The sequence below is a fragment of the Hippoglossus stenolepis genome, chromosome 24 (genome assembly GCF_022539355.2).
Source record: "Hippoglossus stenolepis isolate QCI-W04-F060 chromosome 24, HSTE1.2, whole genome shotgun sequence".
NCBI lineage: Eukaryota > Metazoa > Chordata > Actinopteri > Pleuronectiformes > Pleuronectidae > Hippoglossus > Hippoglossus stenolepis.
Window position 1 is genome coordinate 10,605,381 of NC_061506.1, and position 20,100 is coordinate 10,625,480.

A 20,100-nucleotide genomic window follows, 5' to 3' on the forward strand; every position below is an offset into this window, starting at 1 on the left:
AAAAAGCAAAGCTTACAGAGAGGGAAGAAGTGGGATGTTATTGAAATATGGTGTTAATGGTTTGTTCGGATGAATAGTGACAAACAGGAGGAATGAAAGAAGAAGACATCGTTATGTCCTTTTGAATAAATTGTGATTTATCCGTGTGTATTGTTGGATTTGTTTCTCCCAGTTGTTTGCTCCTTGAGTTTTGTAACAAAGTACATTTACTTAGTTACTGCATGTAACTAAATTGTCATCTATATGTACCTTTCTTAAGTAGATTTATTTCCAGGTACTTAACACTTTTCCTGCACCACACATGTTGGCGAGTATTTGTACTTAAAGGGGAATTAGTTCAGTGATTGTTGGAGGCCACCTCCGCGACTCCACCTTTTAATATAGCAATGTGTTTTCTGTAGCGTCATCTGCTGCATTATTTATGGATATAACAGAATCTGTACTATTGTATTACAGAGAAAATGCAACAGACACAGTTAAGTAAACGATGCAGTTGACTGTTGCATTAGGGAACAGGCTGCACTCTCAAAGTACTTTTACTTTAGACTACTTTACAAGTAGGAGAGTTCATGCGGCACCTTTACTTGAGTATATGTTTGAACATTTATTTGTACTCTAACTTAAGGTAAATGTTTAAGCTCTTCCTCCACCACTGCAGATTACATGCCCTGTATTTAAACCCATGTCATGTCCATATTGCACTGCCATTCTCCTCTCCTGTCCATCCCTCTGTTTTCTTGATTTGAACAACTGGGACATTGGCTGAACAAAACAATCACTTTGCTCCTATAGGGACACACAGCCACGGGGAGGAAGCTAAAACCCCGAGAAGAGAAGGAGATATAAATAACCTTCTTCTTCCAAGGGGAGAGTGATTACAATTCCTCTCTTTAAACCCCTCAGCCCTATGGGGTCGTAATCAAGACATACCCTTGCACCTATAGTGATTTATAGTTTACACTCCTCCTCGCAATCAATAGATTGATGAGATTCCGCAGTTGTGATTGAACAACAACAACGAAAGTCTTTTCGGGACTTTACCCACAACAAACGATAATGAATCTTCTTTTCCGTCTCAGTGATAGTCCTCGCCACATCCTTTTATATGTTCATTTACTCTCCCAACAAGTAATGTCCTTTTTGCTTTTTTTTTTTTCCGAAGACATCCTGCAAGCCCCGTTATAGTTAAATAAGCTCTTTTAGAAATGTTAGTTTAATGGACGGACATCCTCTCAAGATTTCCGTTATATTCCACATCCAATATAGTTTTATCAAACGTTTTGGTGCCATCATTTGACAAATTATTCATGAGCGCCACATAAAGAAATGAGAACAAGGGAGAAACTATGACAATATAGTTTATAAATATATATTCAAAGCCAGACAGGAGCACATGGCAGGGAGTGAATTAATGTCAGAACTCCCCTCTCATTAAAATTAACTACTGTCCTGAGTCATCAAGTTGAAAAGCAGGGATTTTTTTTTGGGGGGGGGGAGCTGTATATCGTCATGAGCAACCTGAGCATCACTTTAGACTCACACTAGATCTGAATGTGGTTTCTCCGCCCCCATGCACCATCAGCACTCCTCACACATTTTTCGCCAGGTGAAGGTTGCCAAGTTCAGTTTTAACCCGGTGTTTGCGCTAGCCTGTGTGAAATGCTTTTACAAGCTGATTTCAATGACAATGGCGTAAGTGCCGCGGTGCAGTTGTGTAGGAGGACTGCAAGAGTGGTTCGGCGGAAAAAATGGGACACCAGCATAAACACCAGAGAGATCAGGCCATTGTTTCTGCCTCTAAATATACGGAATTCAGCTTCCTGTGGCTGCACACACACACACACACACAGACATAGAGAGAGAGAGGAGAGAGAGGAGAGAGAGAGAGAGAGAGAGAGAGAGAGAGAGAGAATGACATTAACCAGCCCTGAGAGAGGCATATTTTCTCCTGCTTGACTCACAAGCTTTTAATGCCCTCTTGCTGTCACACAGTAAACTGCATTTTAAATTCTTCACACACACACACATTCATCCCTGACTGTACACGTGATCAATAGGCATTTTTTCATCATGTTGATATTTCAAGGGGATAAATGTGCCGTCGCCTTTAAGCGTGAAGATGGAGTTTGCACGTCTCCTGCTGCCTCATCCTCCCACAGTTACAAAAAAAACATACAGGTAGTGAATGCACGTGAATTGTTACATGTATTTTTTGATTTAATTTTTATTATATTTGATTTTATTGAAGATGGACGACATAACAGCTTCCCAAAAGTGAAGCCAAAGCTTCTCAATCGCCACCTGGTGGCTGCCTGCAGAAAAGGTCATAACCCCTGCCTTCTTATTGTTAGTGGGTGGCGACATGGGCCAAACTAAAAAGTCCAAAGTGTACTTAAAATATATTTTTCTCAAAGATGGTTTCTGTCATTTTGAGTAGTTCTTAGCACACTGTTTGTTTAAGTTCGATTTTTCAGAATTAATGCTATAAAATGTAATTGGCTGGATTAGCGTCGCGCCACGCCATGATTACACAGACTTTGCCAAATGACACCACCGGCACAGGATGGCAGCGTTTGTATCCAGGATATTTTGTGTGTAACTACAGTAAATGACATCCCAAGATCGGGAGGTTCTTCAATGATGTTTAGCTTAGCATAGCTTGGCTTATTTTGAACTGAAAAACAAATTCCTCGCAGTGCTTTTGAAATGAAACGCATCCCTTCAGCCGTTTAACCATGCTAGCCGCCTAAAGGAATGCTGTGTCTCTGCTGTGCAGCCTCGCAGAGCTGTGAGCGTGGGTGCATGCTATCTCACACAGTAACTGAGCTGTGACACGGTATAACCTTTGCCGCAATGGCCGTGATGAACCAGACCACGCGCATTGCCAAAAAGTGCAAGAGGATTCAGAGGGACGAGTTGATGTCCGCGCATTTACCACATACAGTGAGTGACTCATCTGCCGATTCAGGATCCCTGCGAGACAGTTTGTATCTGAGAAGAAATTAAGTTCATAAAACAGGCTTCTTTTTTTTTTTTTTTTGGTTTCCTCAAGGCCCCCATAACATGTGACTCACGATGTCACATGGTCCGTGGTGTGATCTCACAAGAACTCCACAGACTGAGTCACATGCTTCCCCCTGCTGACCACGTATTTGGGCCGTGAGATGTGATTTAGCCTCTCTCCGGAGACTGTCGGCCACACGCGTGTTTAATTATAGCTGGTTTAGGTTTCTGTAGTGGTGAGCTGACCGTATAGATGAGAGTAACGAGAATACATTCTCCAAGAAGCCGCTCTGTGTCAAAACAAACTCACAAATGCAGAGATAATGAGCTGCAGAGGCTCCCTGCATGACTTAAAGCAATATATGGGACATAAAAGGACGGATTCCTTGATGGATACCACTGTAGTGCTTGTGACCAAAGATTTAAAAATAACTTATGCTGCCTAAACATATGTTCCTTCAGGCCGAGGGATTTAATGACTCACCCAAGACGAGGAGCAACAGATAAAAGCTTTCCCCCTCTCTCTCCCTCTCACCAGAGCATAGGATCATTTACTCCATATTGCAGCTCAGCACAGATGATTTTTCAATTTTCATGTACCTCCTGGGTTTTTCTGAAACACATTGAGACTTCTATGCCCTGAGTAATGGCTTTTTTCCCCTCCGACTTTCGAGGTAGCTTCTAGATACAATTTACACCCCCCAAGAAGAAGTTCACTTGTATTGAGCTTCAAAGAAAAAATGAATCCGATAATATGTGACCTTTTTGTGTTGCCTCTACACTCTCTTAAATCCAAAATTTGCCGCTGTGTTTCGAACTCCCCCGCCCCCTGAAACCAAAACCCTGCACCCTGATCCTTCGACAGCTGTTGGCTTCAATAATATTTTACTGTATAATTTCCTACGTAAATGACCTGCGGGGGCTCCAGGTGTCATTAGAAACATACTTTCGTGGTATGTGTTTTACTGCCACTGTTAATTTTATGGGGGCCGTTAAGTTAAGTGGAGGTGTACGCTGCCAGCAATCATGCTGCTTGAATCAGCGGTTTATTAGCTGGGGTTATTAGCACACCCCGCACACGCACTCCCCCAAAAAAAAGAAGGGGGGGAAAAAGGAGATGAAGTTTGGTTTGCTGCACTCCCTGAGGCCTGAGAGCGCCACTTGTGCCGTTCCTTTTCGGAATGATAAATCCAGGGGCGGAATTGAAATGCAGCAATCGTCGCATGTATCGATGTTACGCACTAAACTTCCCTCACCGACTCCATTTCAAAGGGGCAACGAGTGAGATTTATACTGCCACATAAAACAAAATGACCACACCATATCATCTGTGGGGTTATTGATCAATGCCAGAGCCCCCCCACCCCTAAAAATAATACTGCAGCAGGTGTTTGGGGTGTCGGGCTTTGAAAACTTACTGTCCAGCACACGACTGGCAATTTAAACCGCTTAGCATCGGAGGCCATTGACAGGACGGTGGTTAATCTGATCGTTTGTCACGCAGAAAGTGAGAGGAAAGGGACGGAAGCAAATGGACAGGATTCGAATAGTGTTCCCTGATGGCTCCCCCAGAGAGGAGGATGAAGTTACAAAACAGTTATTACCCTCTAACACCGAAATAAAAAAGCAACCAATGCAACATTTTGCTGTGACCAAGGACAGAGGACACACACAGCACTTTGCCCTGCTCCCGGTGCTTTTACCCGGAGTGGGTGGAAACAGTAAAAATAGGAAGACTATATTTGCCAAATGGAGAAAAGGAATTGTAGTCGTTCATTCACAGTTAAAAATGGAGGACACAAAAGGTTGTTCACTTTGCGATACAATAGCAATTGAACAACTTCTTCACAAAAAGTCCTGGAGCTTCTGTTCACCTGACAGATTCACAGCTTCTCAGGCACATAAAGAACATGTCCACCATGGGCCTGATTCCTATCTCGACATGAGCAACATTTTAACCTTGTACACAAATTGAACCACCTTTCACCTCAGTCGGGCTTGTTAGAAATGTGGGAGCTTTATCTTTCACGGCAAAAGAGGTCAGCCCCGGCTAACCTTCTGCACAGATTATTGGCTGCTATGTGCTGCAGGAGTACTAACAAACATTTGAACATAGTTTCTATTAGTCCTCTAAACCTATTTTATATATATATATATAAATATGTGTGTGTCTTTTATCTGATTTTTTCCAGTTTAAAATGCCTTCTCGTGCTTGACAGGCAGCAGTGGTCCCTCTCTGGGCGCCGTTAGACTCCAGGAGTCGCCACAGATGAAGGTGACACTCAACATTTAACCCCTTCCTCTTGATTTAAGGATTAAACACGCCGATCCCTCGCCAGCGGCACTTTTTCATGGAGTGACTTTGGCCCCTGAGCACTTGAGAATGCTGAGCATTAACCCACGCCCCTGGCACATGATCAATAAAGCTTTGGAGACGCGCACGCGCCCCCCAACTGGCTCGCATGCACACACAAACAGGAGTCATTGCTTCCATTATTGAAACTATTAACACCATGCCGATATCGATCCGTCACCCTTGCCTCTCGTGCTCCACCCCCCCCCCCACCTCCCTGTCCATCAAGGGTATGTGTGCATGTGAGGAAAGGCAGAGTGCGCTCATGTGCATATGTCATCATATATGCACGCTTGGTGAATATTTGCACTCTGCAGCGGCACCACACCTCCCTGGGTTTGTATTGACTTTTCTACCCCACTTTGACAGCTGACATCCCTGCCTGTAAGTATAACGCATTCACAGCTGGGCAGGCCGGGGCAGTTGATAAAATGCATGATAAAAAAAAAAGGAAATGTCCCCCCCCCCATCTCTGAAGAGGTGACCTTTTGCAGAGAGGAGGAGGTTTCTGCAGCACTCTGATGGCAGGGATTCAAGTGCAGGTTCGCAGCGTCGCGCTCGGCAACTATCTCCTCCCCAGCGGCGCCATTAATAATGGGAGGCAATCTGCCTCGCTGGGACGCGGGAAATGTAGTCATCTGCAGCACAGTGGTGTGGCCAGATAAATGCCGCTAATTGATATGGACAGCAGGAGCTTCGCAGTGTGTGGGATTGGAAGGTGGCGGGGCGGAGAGAGAGAGAGAGCCCGACGTGTTTCCGGGGCTGTGACGAGCCCACTAAATGTGGGCCGAGAAAAGGGAAAGCAAATTAATTTCTCCCTCTGCGTTCCCTCCCCTCTTACCCATCCTCTGCTTTTTTTCCTCCTCTTGGGCATCTTCCAGAGAGAGAGATTGCATCCGGAGTTACAAGACACATATGTATTCAACCGAGTCTATCTATCCCGCCCCCACCCCCAGTCCAATGATTGATGTATCCTTTCAGCATGTACAGTCTTGCCATCCACAGGGATGAATAAACCACAGATGAGCAGCAATCTGCAGGGAGGGCACCGACACACACACACACACACACACACACAGCCCAAGCACTTACAGTGGAAGCACGCCCAGATGCCCACATAAACAAATGCATAAAAAAGGAATGCACACATCTGATATGAAGATATAAATATCCACTTCAACACACACACAGACAGACACACACAAGGCTCTCAAGCTTTGACTGTACCTTTTAGTCGTACCCATCATTCACTCTGTTGCATCTGTCATGGATTCTCACTTGCTTGGCAGCGGTGTGTGTGTGTATGTGTGTGTGTGTGCGTGTTCTTTTTTTTTTTTCGCAGGGGCCCCACTCCGCTTTCATCTCCTTGCCCCCTGTGACTCACTACAAGACAGCCCCGCGTCCATTCATCCGCCACGCAACAGACACGAGACAAGACAGCCAGGACCGGCGAGATGCATGTCTCTCCTCAAAGAGTTGTCTGTCGGGCCCGCGCTTGACAAACTAATAGGGGGCCGCAATGTGTGTGTGTGTGTGTGTGTGTGTGTGTGATGGAGGGGCCATTATCACCATGCAGGTGAGTTATGGAGTTGATGTGCCCTTCTCTGTTGTAAAGACACAAACAGGGGAAATAAATGCACGGCGGCAAGAGATACATGAGCGCGCAGTCTGACATAAGGTCTCACTCTGGTTTTTCAGTCTCAATGACAAACCTAATTGTGATACCTTTTACTCATGGACAAGCAATTTATAGGATATTCACCTTGGGCATGGCAGGGGGGAAGGGGGGGGGGGTATTTATATATGAACAAGCACCAGAGATAAGCAGCTCCATGCACAGGGGCACTGCAGCATGATTGACTTGCATGGATGTTTTTTGCAGTGGAGCGTTTTTGGAAAATCACCAGTGCCCTCTTGTGTCCAAAATCAACCCCACAGCTGCAATTTCCAAAAAAAATCCTGCATTTGTTTTGGGGTTTCGCTGAAGAAGGGACGAGCAAATTAAGAGAGGGAACCTTTTGAGTCTTAGACGGAGGGTTAGGAGTGAGGGAGTGAGTCTGACAAATGTGTGCCGCCCCAAACCAGACACAGAAGAGCATGGCTTTAGATTCAAAGTGTGTGTGTGTGTGTGTGTTCCACAGGTGGACGTGGTGGCTCTCACAGCAGGTGGAGGTGGTTCAAGCTGCGTTTAAAGGAACAGGAGAGAGTGAGGAGACTCAGCGGGGGGGTGGATTGCACAGCCTGCACTGCAAAAAAAAAAAAAATCCAAATTTAAAGCCAACCTGTCGGGGTATAAGCACGCTCTGACTAAAAACAGAGACTTGGCCAGCCGGTGCTTTATGTGATCTTCACTTGCTAATACGTCACGTTGCACACAACACATTGAATTAATATCAGAAAGTCTCCAGATCCATCAACCTATGTGTCCCGCGTCATCCAACTCTTCCCCCCCTCTCATCTCGACTTCTGTCACATCTCTTTTTTTTTTCCCCCCAACAGCTTCTGTTAATGCGGTGTGATAATCACGCCGCAGTGTTTGCAACACAGCTCTTAACAGTTTCTTGGAATAGAAATAGAATAGTGCCCTGGAGTATTGTCAAGGAAATACTTAGTGTGTGTGTTTAAATACAGGCTCCAAAGTTTGGTTCCAGACCCATTTAACTTTATTGTAATGCTCCCAGCTGTTTAAAACAAAGAGACGTCATTGCTGTTGGATACATTTTACTGACAGACGAGGGATTTTTCGGTTATGAAGGAATATTTCGGCCGACAATCACAGCTATGATCATTTAAGTGTCCGAAAGCACAATATGTCCATTTGTGCGTCTAATGAGATGAGTTTCCATCCTGTCTCAGCTGTCGTGTCCAGGCACAGACTGAGTAATAATCTCTCTTAATTCGTGTAACTTTCTATAATTTCGAGCAGTTGAAGGGGTTAAGCAACGTGATTTAAGCTGTTTACAACCGATTTTCTGTGTTTTCCTCCTTGGATTTAAAGGTCTCCCGTGTAGTTTCCTTGTAAACAACAAAAAAAAAGAGGTAACCGCTCTCCAAAACACAATCTGCGTATCCTCCCTAATTAAACATTTAAAGAGATGATTATTCAAACGCTTTAAATACCTATTTGTTTACATCTATGCTGCACTAAACCCTTTATCCATTTCCCCCTGCCTTTATTGGCACAATGCTACACTGCACTTGCCATATTAGCCCAGGGGAGATGTCAGTGCATTGTGTTGTTGCGTCCCCAAGTGTGTGTGTGTGTGTATTCATCTTTGTTGTGTCTTTAGGACCTTTTCCAGCAGAAACCCTGACCTTGTAAGGAGCAGTAGACGTCATGGGGACCAAAGCCAAAGACCAAAACTAAATTTCCGGGGTTCTGGTTAAAGTTAGGGAGCGTAACAGGTTGGTGATCGCTAAGGTTAGGGATGAGGTTTTGGTTACGCTGTCCACAACTAATGTAAGTCATCGCAAAGTCCTAATAAGAATAGCTGATCAAATACTGTGTGTTTGTTCGAGTGAGTGATTTTCTTGTAAACAGCAATGTCTTTGAATCGGATGTGCGCATTCCTCCATTTTGTGTGTGTGTGTGTGTGTGTGTGTGTGTGTGTGTGTGTGTGTGTGTGTGTGTGTGTGTGCGTGCACATTCATTTTCATGCACAACACAACCACTGCAAGGGGTCAAAACCTTCCCCCATCGGCTCTTAAAGAATGAATTCATTTGAAATTCTAATTGTCGTCTAATTAATTTATTAAATTAAATTATTTACCCCAATATATACACTGTGTGCAGCATAATCCCCCCAATGTTATAATAACAATAAGGCTGTAAGACATGAAAGTGCTAAAAGAAGAAATCAAGCAAAGAACGCACTTTCCTGCCAATTAGAACTTCTTTGTCTCTCCAGCTCCGCAGCAAACAACAGCCAGAGTCAAACCACATCTGGCGTCGCCGCCGACAGTCGAAAAGACTTCGTTGCGGCGTAATTAGCTCGGAGGTGGCGGCTGAAAGTAAACAGATAGACTAATACAAAGATACAGAGCGGATATGAAGAGCTCCTCCTCGACTGATGGGGGAGGGGGGGGGGGAGCCGGTGACTCTCCTCAAACAGAGGTTGTACATTATGTTCCGCCTGCTGGATAATTAGGATGTTGTTGTTTTTATTTGTGTGTGTGTGTGTCTGAAGTGCCTGTGTGTGTGCTTGTGATGAGAGCACAAGTGTCCCCATGTGGAAAGCCTTATCTCCCGTGCACGTTTGTGCACGTGTTAGGCCGCTCATCTGTCAGATTGCGTGTACCTGCACCCTTTTTGTTTTATTTTTTTGGGGGGCAAATCACCTTCATTATAAATGTGTCTCATTACAGTAATGAGACGATTTCATTATCACTTAAAACGACCTTGTCCCCGGTGCTAAACAAGGCCGGCTGTTACGAAACCCAGTGGGCTTCTTGAGTTGAAGCCCAGCAGGGGGTCAGGCAGGCAGGCAGGCAGGCGGGGGGGCGGGGGGGCGTGGGGGTCGACAGGTGTTCCCGGCCGCAACGTGAATGGCGACATCTTATTGAAGTGCACGGCAGGGTGTTCACGCATGTTTTGATTGTAGATACGAGTTAATGGCGTGAATGCTTAGTAGGCTGGAGCGCTGTGTTATTTATACAGCCGTAAAAAAACCTAATTTTGGATATCTGGAATGACAGTGAGGAAACAACTATACTCCAAGAGCCAGTTGTCTGGAGATGCAGTAATTGTTTAAATTTAAGGAAGCTCATATTTTTTACACTCTACTGTTCGGCCCCCTCATTTTCTCACAGTGCTGCACACACGGAGAGAAAAGGGACAGAAAGTTGTGTGAGAAATGAAAAAAGGGGAAAGTCAATTGTCGGACACAGCCCGTGTTTACCTGATTTTCTCTTCTGTATCGAACTTTAAAAAAGAATCATGAATAACTCTTGAATAATTCTTAAATTTCAGTGGAAAACATGAAGCTGCCTGACCAAAGCAGCTGGGTAAGCAACTTCTGCTTTGAAAACGACGTCAGCAGGATAACAACGAACCTCCACACATTGCATTTCGTCGACTCCCCACCTCCACAGTTTATCCTTTTCGAGGGGGCTGGAGCCAATCCCAGCTGAGATGAGGATAATAAGTAAATAAAAGATGACATATGAATTATGTGCATTGCTGTTGATCTTTGTTTTGTTCGTGTGCACTTCCTCAATTTGACTGCCGCCAAAAATGAAATTCACCTCCACCCTGTTTCAGTGGTTGTATCTTTTTAGTGTTTGTTTTTATGACGGCTTTAGGTCTTAAGTGACTTTATCTCTTTTTATCTTACTCGCTGATTCCTATAAAATCTCTCACTGTATCATGTGCTTGCATGTCTTTTATGCATTTGCTTTATTTCATATTCATTTCAACCTTTTTCTTTTATCTGTGAAGCCCTTTAAGCTGCATTTAATGTCGGAGAGGTGCTATACAAATGCAAATGCGTCACGATATTATTCCACTGTGCGATGATGGAAGCAGACGCGCCGTTCAAAACACGGAGAAGCACTCTCAGAACGTTGATTTGCTCATGAAACCTTTGTCACACCTATTTATACGACGTATCCCGAATGTATACGCCCTCCCTCTCCTCATCCGCTCTACCTGGCTGCCACTGCAAGATCTCCTCTCGTCCTTAAGCTCAAGCACTCAATCTGTTTGGCGAGTGAACTTTAGTTGTCGGAGAGCTTATCTCTCCCGCTTGTGAAGCACCCCACACCCCCGTGAACTAATCCCAGCAGCCAAACACCGCGGCCCTAATCCCCCACTCTCCAAGCACCTCGCTCACTATTTGCTTTCATTCTAATTGTCTTCAAGGCGTTTTAAGGGGCTCACACAGGTTACTTCCCCCTGTGTGTGTGTGTCTTGCGTCTTCACCTCACTGGGGCGGTGAAAGCTCCAAGTGTGTTGAGCGGGGGGTGCGTGTCTTTTATGAGTTTGACCGGTGTGGTCGGGCAGGGGGCCGGTGACCACGCAGCCATCAGGGTGCATTTAGGAGGATTGCCACTGTGTAGGAAGGAAGGGGATCAGGTCCAGAGTCTAAACCAGAGCTGTGAGGACACAAGCCTGGAATCAGCATTCAGCAGTGTGTGTGCATGTGTGTGTGGGTGTGGGTGTGTGTGTGTGTGTACGCTAACCCCATGGGTAACAGTTCCTGGTCACAGTCTGTGGATGAAAGTAATTGCCAGTGGAGGGCAATGTGCAGCTGAGGCCGAGAGATGGTGTGTGTGTGTATTTGTACGTGTGTGTGCGCTGCCGCTGCTTTTGTCCAATGAGCCAATACTCTATACACACACACAGTGGATTTTCTGCTTAGTCACATGCACAAATATACGCAGTGTATGAATTGGTCTATTAATAGACACTGTTGTGTTTTGTGACCCCCACCTGTGCACACTCTCCTAACACGGTAGAGTCAGGAATGAATTTCACCGTGACCCACTGTGGACAGCAGTGCTGAAGAGGCAGATCTGTGTGAGCCGGACCTAAGGATTCACTGTACCATTATGTACACGGCTTTTAAGAAAACTACAAAGTAAAAGGCATTAAATACACAGAGTGGTTCACCATTGGCTCCTCCAACCAGTCAGTCATCCAGAGCGTGAAGTCAATAACCACAACATTTAAATGCACAACAGAAAAATATAACAACGCGTAGTCTCAAACTAATTAGAGACACAATATAAAGTCACAGAAAACCTATCATATCAAATTTTTTTTTGTGTTTTTGAGTGTTTTAAAGTAAAAAGACACTACACTCACATTGCAGTAGAATTAGTATTTGTGCTCATAGGACCACCGCTCGAAAATAACCTTCAAAAACCTTCAAAAACCCATGAATAGGAAATGGAAAATTCCAAGGTCATTAGAGGAATCACGGGTCCTTTCACTTCTACAAGTTGCCACTTCTGAATAAAGGTTGTTTTTTTCATACGTCTCCGAATAACTTGCATGAAACACAAGATCAGGCTGAGCAATGGAACCTTGCAAAGTTTCCAATACTGTACTTTTACTCTCCACCAAAGTATTTTGTTTTTCTTTACCCTTTTGCTTCACTCTATTTGCCATAGTGCAGTTTGCAACTTTGCTACAGGTTAACTACCCTGCCTGCATTTGGCGAAAATACGCTTTCACCTCCAAAAAGGGCGTATTAAAAAAATGGAAAATCCCTTCATTCATAATTTGAGGCCGTCCTATAAATCTCTGGGACTTAAACTGGTTTCCAGGTTACGAGTTGAGGCTAGTTTTTGTTAGATGTTAACCGACATGTTTACACGAGTGCCTTTAATAGTTGCTTCAATGTGACTGTGGTGAATATTACGCATCTTAATGTGTTTTCTCCTCAGTAATTTTATTTGATGCTGTTTTTCTCTCTCTCACTCCTGTTCATCCGCTGCAGTGTTGGCTTCAGTGATATTTCTGTTTTAGTTTTCAGTGTTACACGCTGTTACGTCAAATCGCCAGCAGAGGGCCACAGAAACTAACAAGTAACAATACACCAGTATGTTCCCCCCTCAGGTCTGCAGTGGCTTGTTGAAATGTACAGTTGGATGCAAAAATTGAATTAGATGTTTTTCCCTTCTACTTAAAGAGAAATTAGTTGATACATAAATATTAATTAATTTGTGCCACACAATTAAATCCTCCGTCCTCCCCCCTCTGAGCTTTGAATGCAATACAATGACCTATACAACTTATATATGAGATGTATTGTTATTTTCTGTGTTTCTTTTGTATATCACATCCTATGAACTGGGAATACACCCTCGGGAAAATCGAACAAACTGCACGAACTCCACTTCTGAGCCCGCTGACCCAAAATGGCCACCAATTGCACCAGTCGGCACAAACATTTTGCATGTCGCTCCGAGAAACAGAAGGAGACAGGCCCGGTGACAGGCACTGCGAGGGGAAATCAGTGAGCAATAGACTGAGGGGCCGTGTGACAGAGGGATCGCACCCCGGGGCCTTTCTGATCCTTCACAAAACCACTCCATCGGCAAAAAAAATAAGCTGTCCCCTTTCATCGGAATTGACGTCACAGGGGTCAGGGGGGGGGGTTTCTCCGCTTGCTGCATTACCTGGAAGTGGCTCATAGATCAGCGGCCCACGCACACAAAAAGCAAAGGTGGCTCCCAGCCTGACGACAATGGCACCGGTTGCTTTGTCGGAAACACAAAAGCAGCGTTAGGATTTAATTAAAACCCGTCCCAGGTGAACAATAAGCCGGACGCTGGCCAGGTAGTCGTCTTTTGTAGCACTATGTGGCAGGAAGGGCGGGGTGTGGGACGCGGGGGGTCTCGCGCGAGGGTGACCGGATCGGTGTCCAATGAACGTCTCTCAAGAGCAGACAGGTGTGCAGGGGACGGAAATTTACTAGGGCGACGTTTCCAGGATCTGTCACATTGCACTTATGACTCACGTCGCACAAATAAGAGAAAGAGAAAGGAGGCATGATGCTGAGGGGAAGGGCGCTGCATGACAAATGGGATTGGATTGCTAATAAGATTTTGGCTCAATAATAGATCAATGGGGTTCAGGCGGCCCTGAGTAATGCATGTGCGAGAGGGGCTGGCTCCGACTCCGACTCAAGGACAAGGAGATAATGCTCGAGGAGGGCTTCCGTGCATTCTGTGCCTGGGGCAATTTAAACTGGTTGAAGGTGGCGTGAAAGTTGAAAAGCGATGTTTGAGTCATTTCCTCCGCCTCGCGTCTGCATGTGTGCGTGTGTGTGTGTGTGTGTGTTTGTGGGATCATTTGCACCCTGCCGCTTTAATTCAAAAGCTCCGCTAATTCTCTCTGCAAATAGATTTTGATGTGTTGTCATAGCAGCAGATCCTTGCAGCCAAATATATATTTTACAGGAGCATTATACCATTTGAAGGTTATTCTTCACTTTATGTTTCCGAACACCGCCTTGATTTGTCCTCTTAATATGTATTTATAGAAATTAGCTTTAAGTCTCAATAGCTTTCTTATGTTTATTTGGGTTTTGGAGCTAAATCCCCGTTGAACTACATTTCCCATGAGGCCTTGCATAACAGGGCACAGGTACACTTAATAAGATTCCGAGAGCTTGAATTTTAGCAATGGATGAAAGTGAGCAAGCTTCTCTTCCTGTTATGCCGCCGATAGGAAATAATGCAGCACTTACGCTTTTCCCGTCCTTTCACGTCAGATCTCGGCACTTGCCCGGGTAGCCATTGGCACCTGTTCTCTTACAGTCTGTCATACTGTTGAAGTGTGTCGCCCAGAGGGGGAGAGGGTGTGGGCGGGTGGGGATCAAATCGGACACCTGCCATGTTCCCCGGCCCTGCCTGCCGTGCCTTCACCTTTGCCCCCCTTTGTCGCAATAACGGTGTTAGAGTGGAATTGAAAAGCACCTGCAAAAGCTCCTGAGAAATACCAAAGCCCCGCCAGAATAATATGTCAGCTGTGCTGTGTGGGCTCCCTAAGCCAGCAGGGACGTTTTGGCATAAAGGTGAAGGAAGGAGGTGAAATTAAAGCAAGTTGCTCCTGTTGTCCTCAAAGCAGGACTAAGTTAAGGTTCAGCGCCAGAGACTGTGTGTAAAAATCACCGTCCAATAATAATAATAATATTAATAATCTTTATTTATGAAGCACCTTTCAAAACAGTTACAAGGTGCTTTGCAAGTTAGAAAAATTAAGAATTAAAGGCAAACAATGAATACAAAAATAAAAAGGTTGCAAAACAAATAGTCGGTAAGATCAGAGCTGGATTAAAATGAATTAATGAATAGAAATTAAAAAGTTGAAGGTGAATTACGACGTATACAAATTGAGGATTAGGAGTTGGCCAGCTGGAATCTCCGAACTGGGACTGTGAGCAAGGCCTTCGCTGAGGCTCCAGGTATATTCGGGTATATTTGGTGGTTACTCAAACAAACAACCACAGAAGGAAAGTGATTACAAACCAATAAAGCATTGCTCACGACTGGAAAACAAACCACTGTCACTTAAGGTGAAGGAGAAAGCATGTTGCAGCTTGAGGTCTGATTCCTGCCAAAATTATAGACTAGAATAATCAGACTATGTTATGATTCACAGACGACATCAAATTGCCTTTAACAACACCCGGACCTCATTTTCCCATGCAGCCTTGAATTAAAGAAATGTGGCCGACGAAGCCTTGAGCTATCAAAGATGCCACGGTGCCTCGAAGGCCACATGTCTCTGTACTTTGCATTTGGCTGCGGATACAAACATGCTCCTTTCCTCACTGCGCAACACCACAAGGACAGGTTGGACAGCCGGAGCGTAGCGATCAAATCTCCTGCAAGCCTGGACCTGAGTCGGCGGAGGTAATTAGCATGCTCCTCTCATCTCGCCTGATGCGTGTTTGTCAAACAGGCAGGGTTCGGGTCTCGGGGAAAGAGGGGAGCTGCGAGTTACCGCGCTGGCAGACGCTAGCTCGCCCCCCTGCACGCAGAGACGACTTGATGAAGTGGCTGTCATCAGCTGGTTTTAACAGTTAGCATGTGCAAATATCAGCCGGGTAGCATGTGTGTTTGCTTTGAGTCTCTCAGGCTTTTCATTCCCACAGACTTTAAAGTACACACCGAATGTAAATGCCATCCGAGATGTTTACAGTTTGAAGGGAGACGGCGTCTTTCAGCGACGTCCACCTGGGTTATGTCGTGGGAAAGTTCAGGAGGCCGCTACAGGTGGAGAACCATGAAAAGGACAGGACAGGTGATAAGAGCGGGGGACACAAAGCCATCCATGTGTCCTCTGGGGGATTTGGTCCTTCATGGTCTGGTGGTTCTGGAGTGATAACAGACAACGGACAACAAGTATCAAGAGGGTCCTTATTAGAGTGACCACCCAGCTCACTTCAGAACCCAACTGCTACAACTCAGTCGCTGAAAGATATGCAACGATGTATGCCAATAATTGAAATGCCTACAAAACATTTAATAACTTCAATATAACAAAAATAACAATCTTATAATCACCCTTACAATCCCGACTTCTACAATAAGGGGTCTCTTAATAAAAAGCAGAACAAACGATTGAGTTTGATGACGTCGTGAAGCAACGAGGCGACTGAAATAAAACATCCTGTTTACTTGTTTCAGTCAAATGTCTGATTTGATTGTCAAATTAGCTCAACAAAAAGTCACGCATTACTAATTGTTATCTATTATTAGCCATTTGAGACAACAGGTGTTGCCATAGTTACACGTGTCACAATGCCCCAGCACACCTCGGCCTCTAAATTCGGTTTGAACAAAACCGCTCTCTTGGATATAATCGAATCTAATCTAGGACGGTTGTTCCTGCTCGCCTCGTATTAAAATGGTGTTTTAAAACTCCTCGTCCATACATGTCAGAAGCAAATGTTTTTTACCCACCCCTTTAGTTTTCGAACTAAAACGGGACCGGCAGCATTTCTAAACTTCTCTGAGTAATGTGGACGGAAGGCGTGAACACAGCAACAGGGATGAGAAGCGGTGTGGACGTAGCCATGGAGACAAAACATCCGCTCGCGCTCACACCTATGGGCAATTTGGAGTCCTCAATTTACCGAAGCTTTATGGCTTTGGAATGTGGGAGGAGGAAATCTACAAAAAATGAAACACACGCAGACGCAGAGGAAATGCAAACTCCACTGGAGGAATGCCAAGTTGGATTTTGGATAAAAACTAATACATTTCGTTGCAGCCATGAAAGAAACACGCTGGTTTTGAATACTTCACAGAGTCTTGAAAGTCAGACAGTGTGAAATAAGAGTGCTTGATGTATGTGAAGTGTTTTAATTGGTGCCGAAGTGAAGGAAACCGCAGCCATCGTTTCAAATGAGTAAACTTAGATTTACTGGTGTTTTTAACAGGGATGTCTTGGGCTCCAGCAGCATACAGCATCTGTTGACCTTAATCCCACACAGTGTCATTCCTGTGGACTTTTACTTACCACTTCTTCACGATGAGATAGCTCGAGGTGGACAGCGTTGAGGACTCAATGGGATTCTGAAGTTTGGCTTGGATGGCCTGTTTTCTTTTTTTCTCCTTTTGACAGGAGAAATAGCGAAGAGCGAGACTAATATTACCCAGTTCAGGTCCTGGCAAGGCGATGTAGCTTTTCCTAAGGATCCCCCGATGCCGAGCATGTGAGACAATCTCAGACTGCAGCACACAAACTGATGCAGCGCAGGACTGTGGGTGGGCCAAGCTCCTTCAGGCCAAAGACAGAAAAAACACACACAGATTCGAGAAGGATTCTTCCGTTATTTGGGGAAGGGAGTCTCGTCGCAGAGAAGCAAAAGTTGGCCCTGTCTTTTGAATCTTGTCACGCTGCAGGGTTTTCTACTCCTGTTGGATTCGCTGGCGCCGCGCCGCTTGCATGAGGATGACTGATAGTGACATCAGAGGTACTAAAAGTAGCAGCAGACAGGATATGGCTCTGGATAGGGTCGCAAAAATCCGCGAGCCTTCGGGTCCAAACAAAGCCAGGGACACATGTATACAGTAGGATTTTTCTTTTCCTGAAATGCAGCACAGAATCTGACCTTGATGGGCAAAAACAGCTGCGGAATACATTGATGATAATTGTGCATATTGTTAACGGAGCCATTATGCAAACTATTATGTAAAAAGATCCTTTGTTTGGCAAAAAGGAAAGTCCTTCAGAAGACTCAATTATCAGAAAATACAGGATTTGCATGAGAAAGCTGCGACTTGAGTTTTTTTTGTTGTTATGCATAAGCACAGTTTTAACCAAGAAACTAGGGAAAACAGATATTAACACACACTCTTTCACAATGTGGATCGACCCCTCGTCTGGATCCGCACCCAAATTCAATGGCTTCTTCCCTGAACCCACGCCACATCCTTCCACCAAGTGCCGTGGCAATCCCTCCGGTCGGTTTTTGCGTAATCTTGCAAAACTAACAAGCAGACGAAATTGAAAAACACTTGCACTCGCCCAATAGTCCCCTTAAATTCAATCAAGCTGTACCAACCAACAAATGAAAACATTACCTCCTCGACAGAGGTAATAACCTCCTCAGCGGACGTGATGAAAACCTTGTTCCAAGTCAAACACTCAAATTAAACGATAATTTCCAATGTTCAGCCACAGATTTTCAACCCACATCTAATGTGAGAATAGTTGGATGAAGCCTCATATCTGCTGCTTTATTAGACACGCGGGGGGGACATGTAATTGTTTACAGCTTCTGCGTCCGTTTCAATATATAGAAGGGACACAGAGGTAGCCTGGCACTCATTGCTGATGGAGCGCTGGTTGGAGCGATGATTTGTTTTGCTGCCGTTAAGCATACGACGATTGTGAGGAAAATGGGACAGGTGTGTTTGAGCAGACGCCGACAGACGGTTCCCTTGCGAGTGTCACCCCAGTTCCCCCAGTTTGCTTTTTTAGTTTTAATGATGGCGTTCAGTGTACAAAATGTTAAATCAAGATTTACACATGCATTGCAGCCGGGTGCACTTGGCTCGCTGTCTTAAGGCTTACAAACTGCAGCGGGGAGAATCTTGGGAGTCCCGTGGCGAAAAAACAAACATGAAAGGAAACCAATGTTAGGCCTTGTAAATAAAATGAATTCAGCCACAGCGTCCGTGTTGATAGACGTGCCGAAGAATTACTGGGCATCTCGATATGTTGCTTCTTGACCTGATGCAACGCGGGGGACATAGTTGTCACAAGCGGGACGTCAACGCCACCCGAGAGACACTGACAGGGCGTTTGCTTGCAACAACTGCAAAACTCCGGCTTCAACGAACTCCATCAGGTGGAATCAGCGTCTCAAACTGTCTCGGAAACAGTCAAACACCGTCAGCCTCGTATGAGTGGGTTTGTTTCTTTCACTGTGGGGCCCCCTGTTCTCTTATTTTGTCCACCCCCCCGTGACCTAGGTGTTCCCGAAATGTACAAAGTCGCCTTCCAGCGGATTTAACCACACAGCTGAGCGGCAATATGGCATGAAAAACAGGAGATGACACTTGAATTGTGAACAAAGCTTTGAATAATAGATTTGGGTAAAGTTCCGACTTCTTTCTCTTCTTTACCTTTTGTGCAGCTTCCCCTCGCCGGAACCCGACAAAGACCCATTTATTATATCCAGCCGTCTTGTGCGTGTGCCATCTGCACCACGGCGATGTTAATATTTGCGTTTGATTACGAACAAAGAGCACCTCATCCTGCGATCAAACAACAGATCAATAAAAAAAAAGAGGAAGTAAATAATTAAACCCACCGTGCCCTTGTCGGGATGACGGCAATATCAACAGCTGGCCCCAGTCTGCAAAAAAAAAAAAGAAAGCAAATACAGAACAATGCAGATATGCATCTTATCTTCATATATTTGATTTATTATAAGTTCACGCCCATGTGATAAAGAACCCGCACCGTACTGACAGGGATGCTTAATGGCCTCATCAGTAGTCTTTTTTCAACAAGGGAGAATACAGTGTATTTTCTCTAAAAGAGAATGGGATATGAGCCCTGGGAGTTATTTTGAGTAATATATGTGTAAAAAATGTGCAAAATATGTGTAAATACACAGTGCGACTTAAAATAACTGCTGTTTAAATGGCATGCACTGTTTAAATATTGATTCTATTTTGTAATAAATGCTCGGAACTCTTTGCAGAAAACATAATTTTGGATGAGGTTGACTTGTAGGAACAATAAATGATATGTCGGCCAACTTTTTTAATTC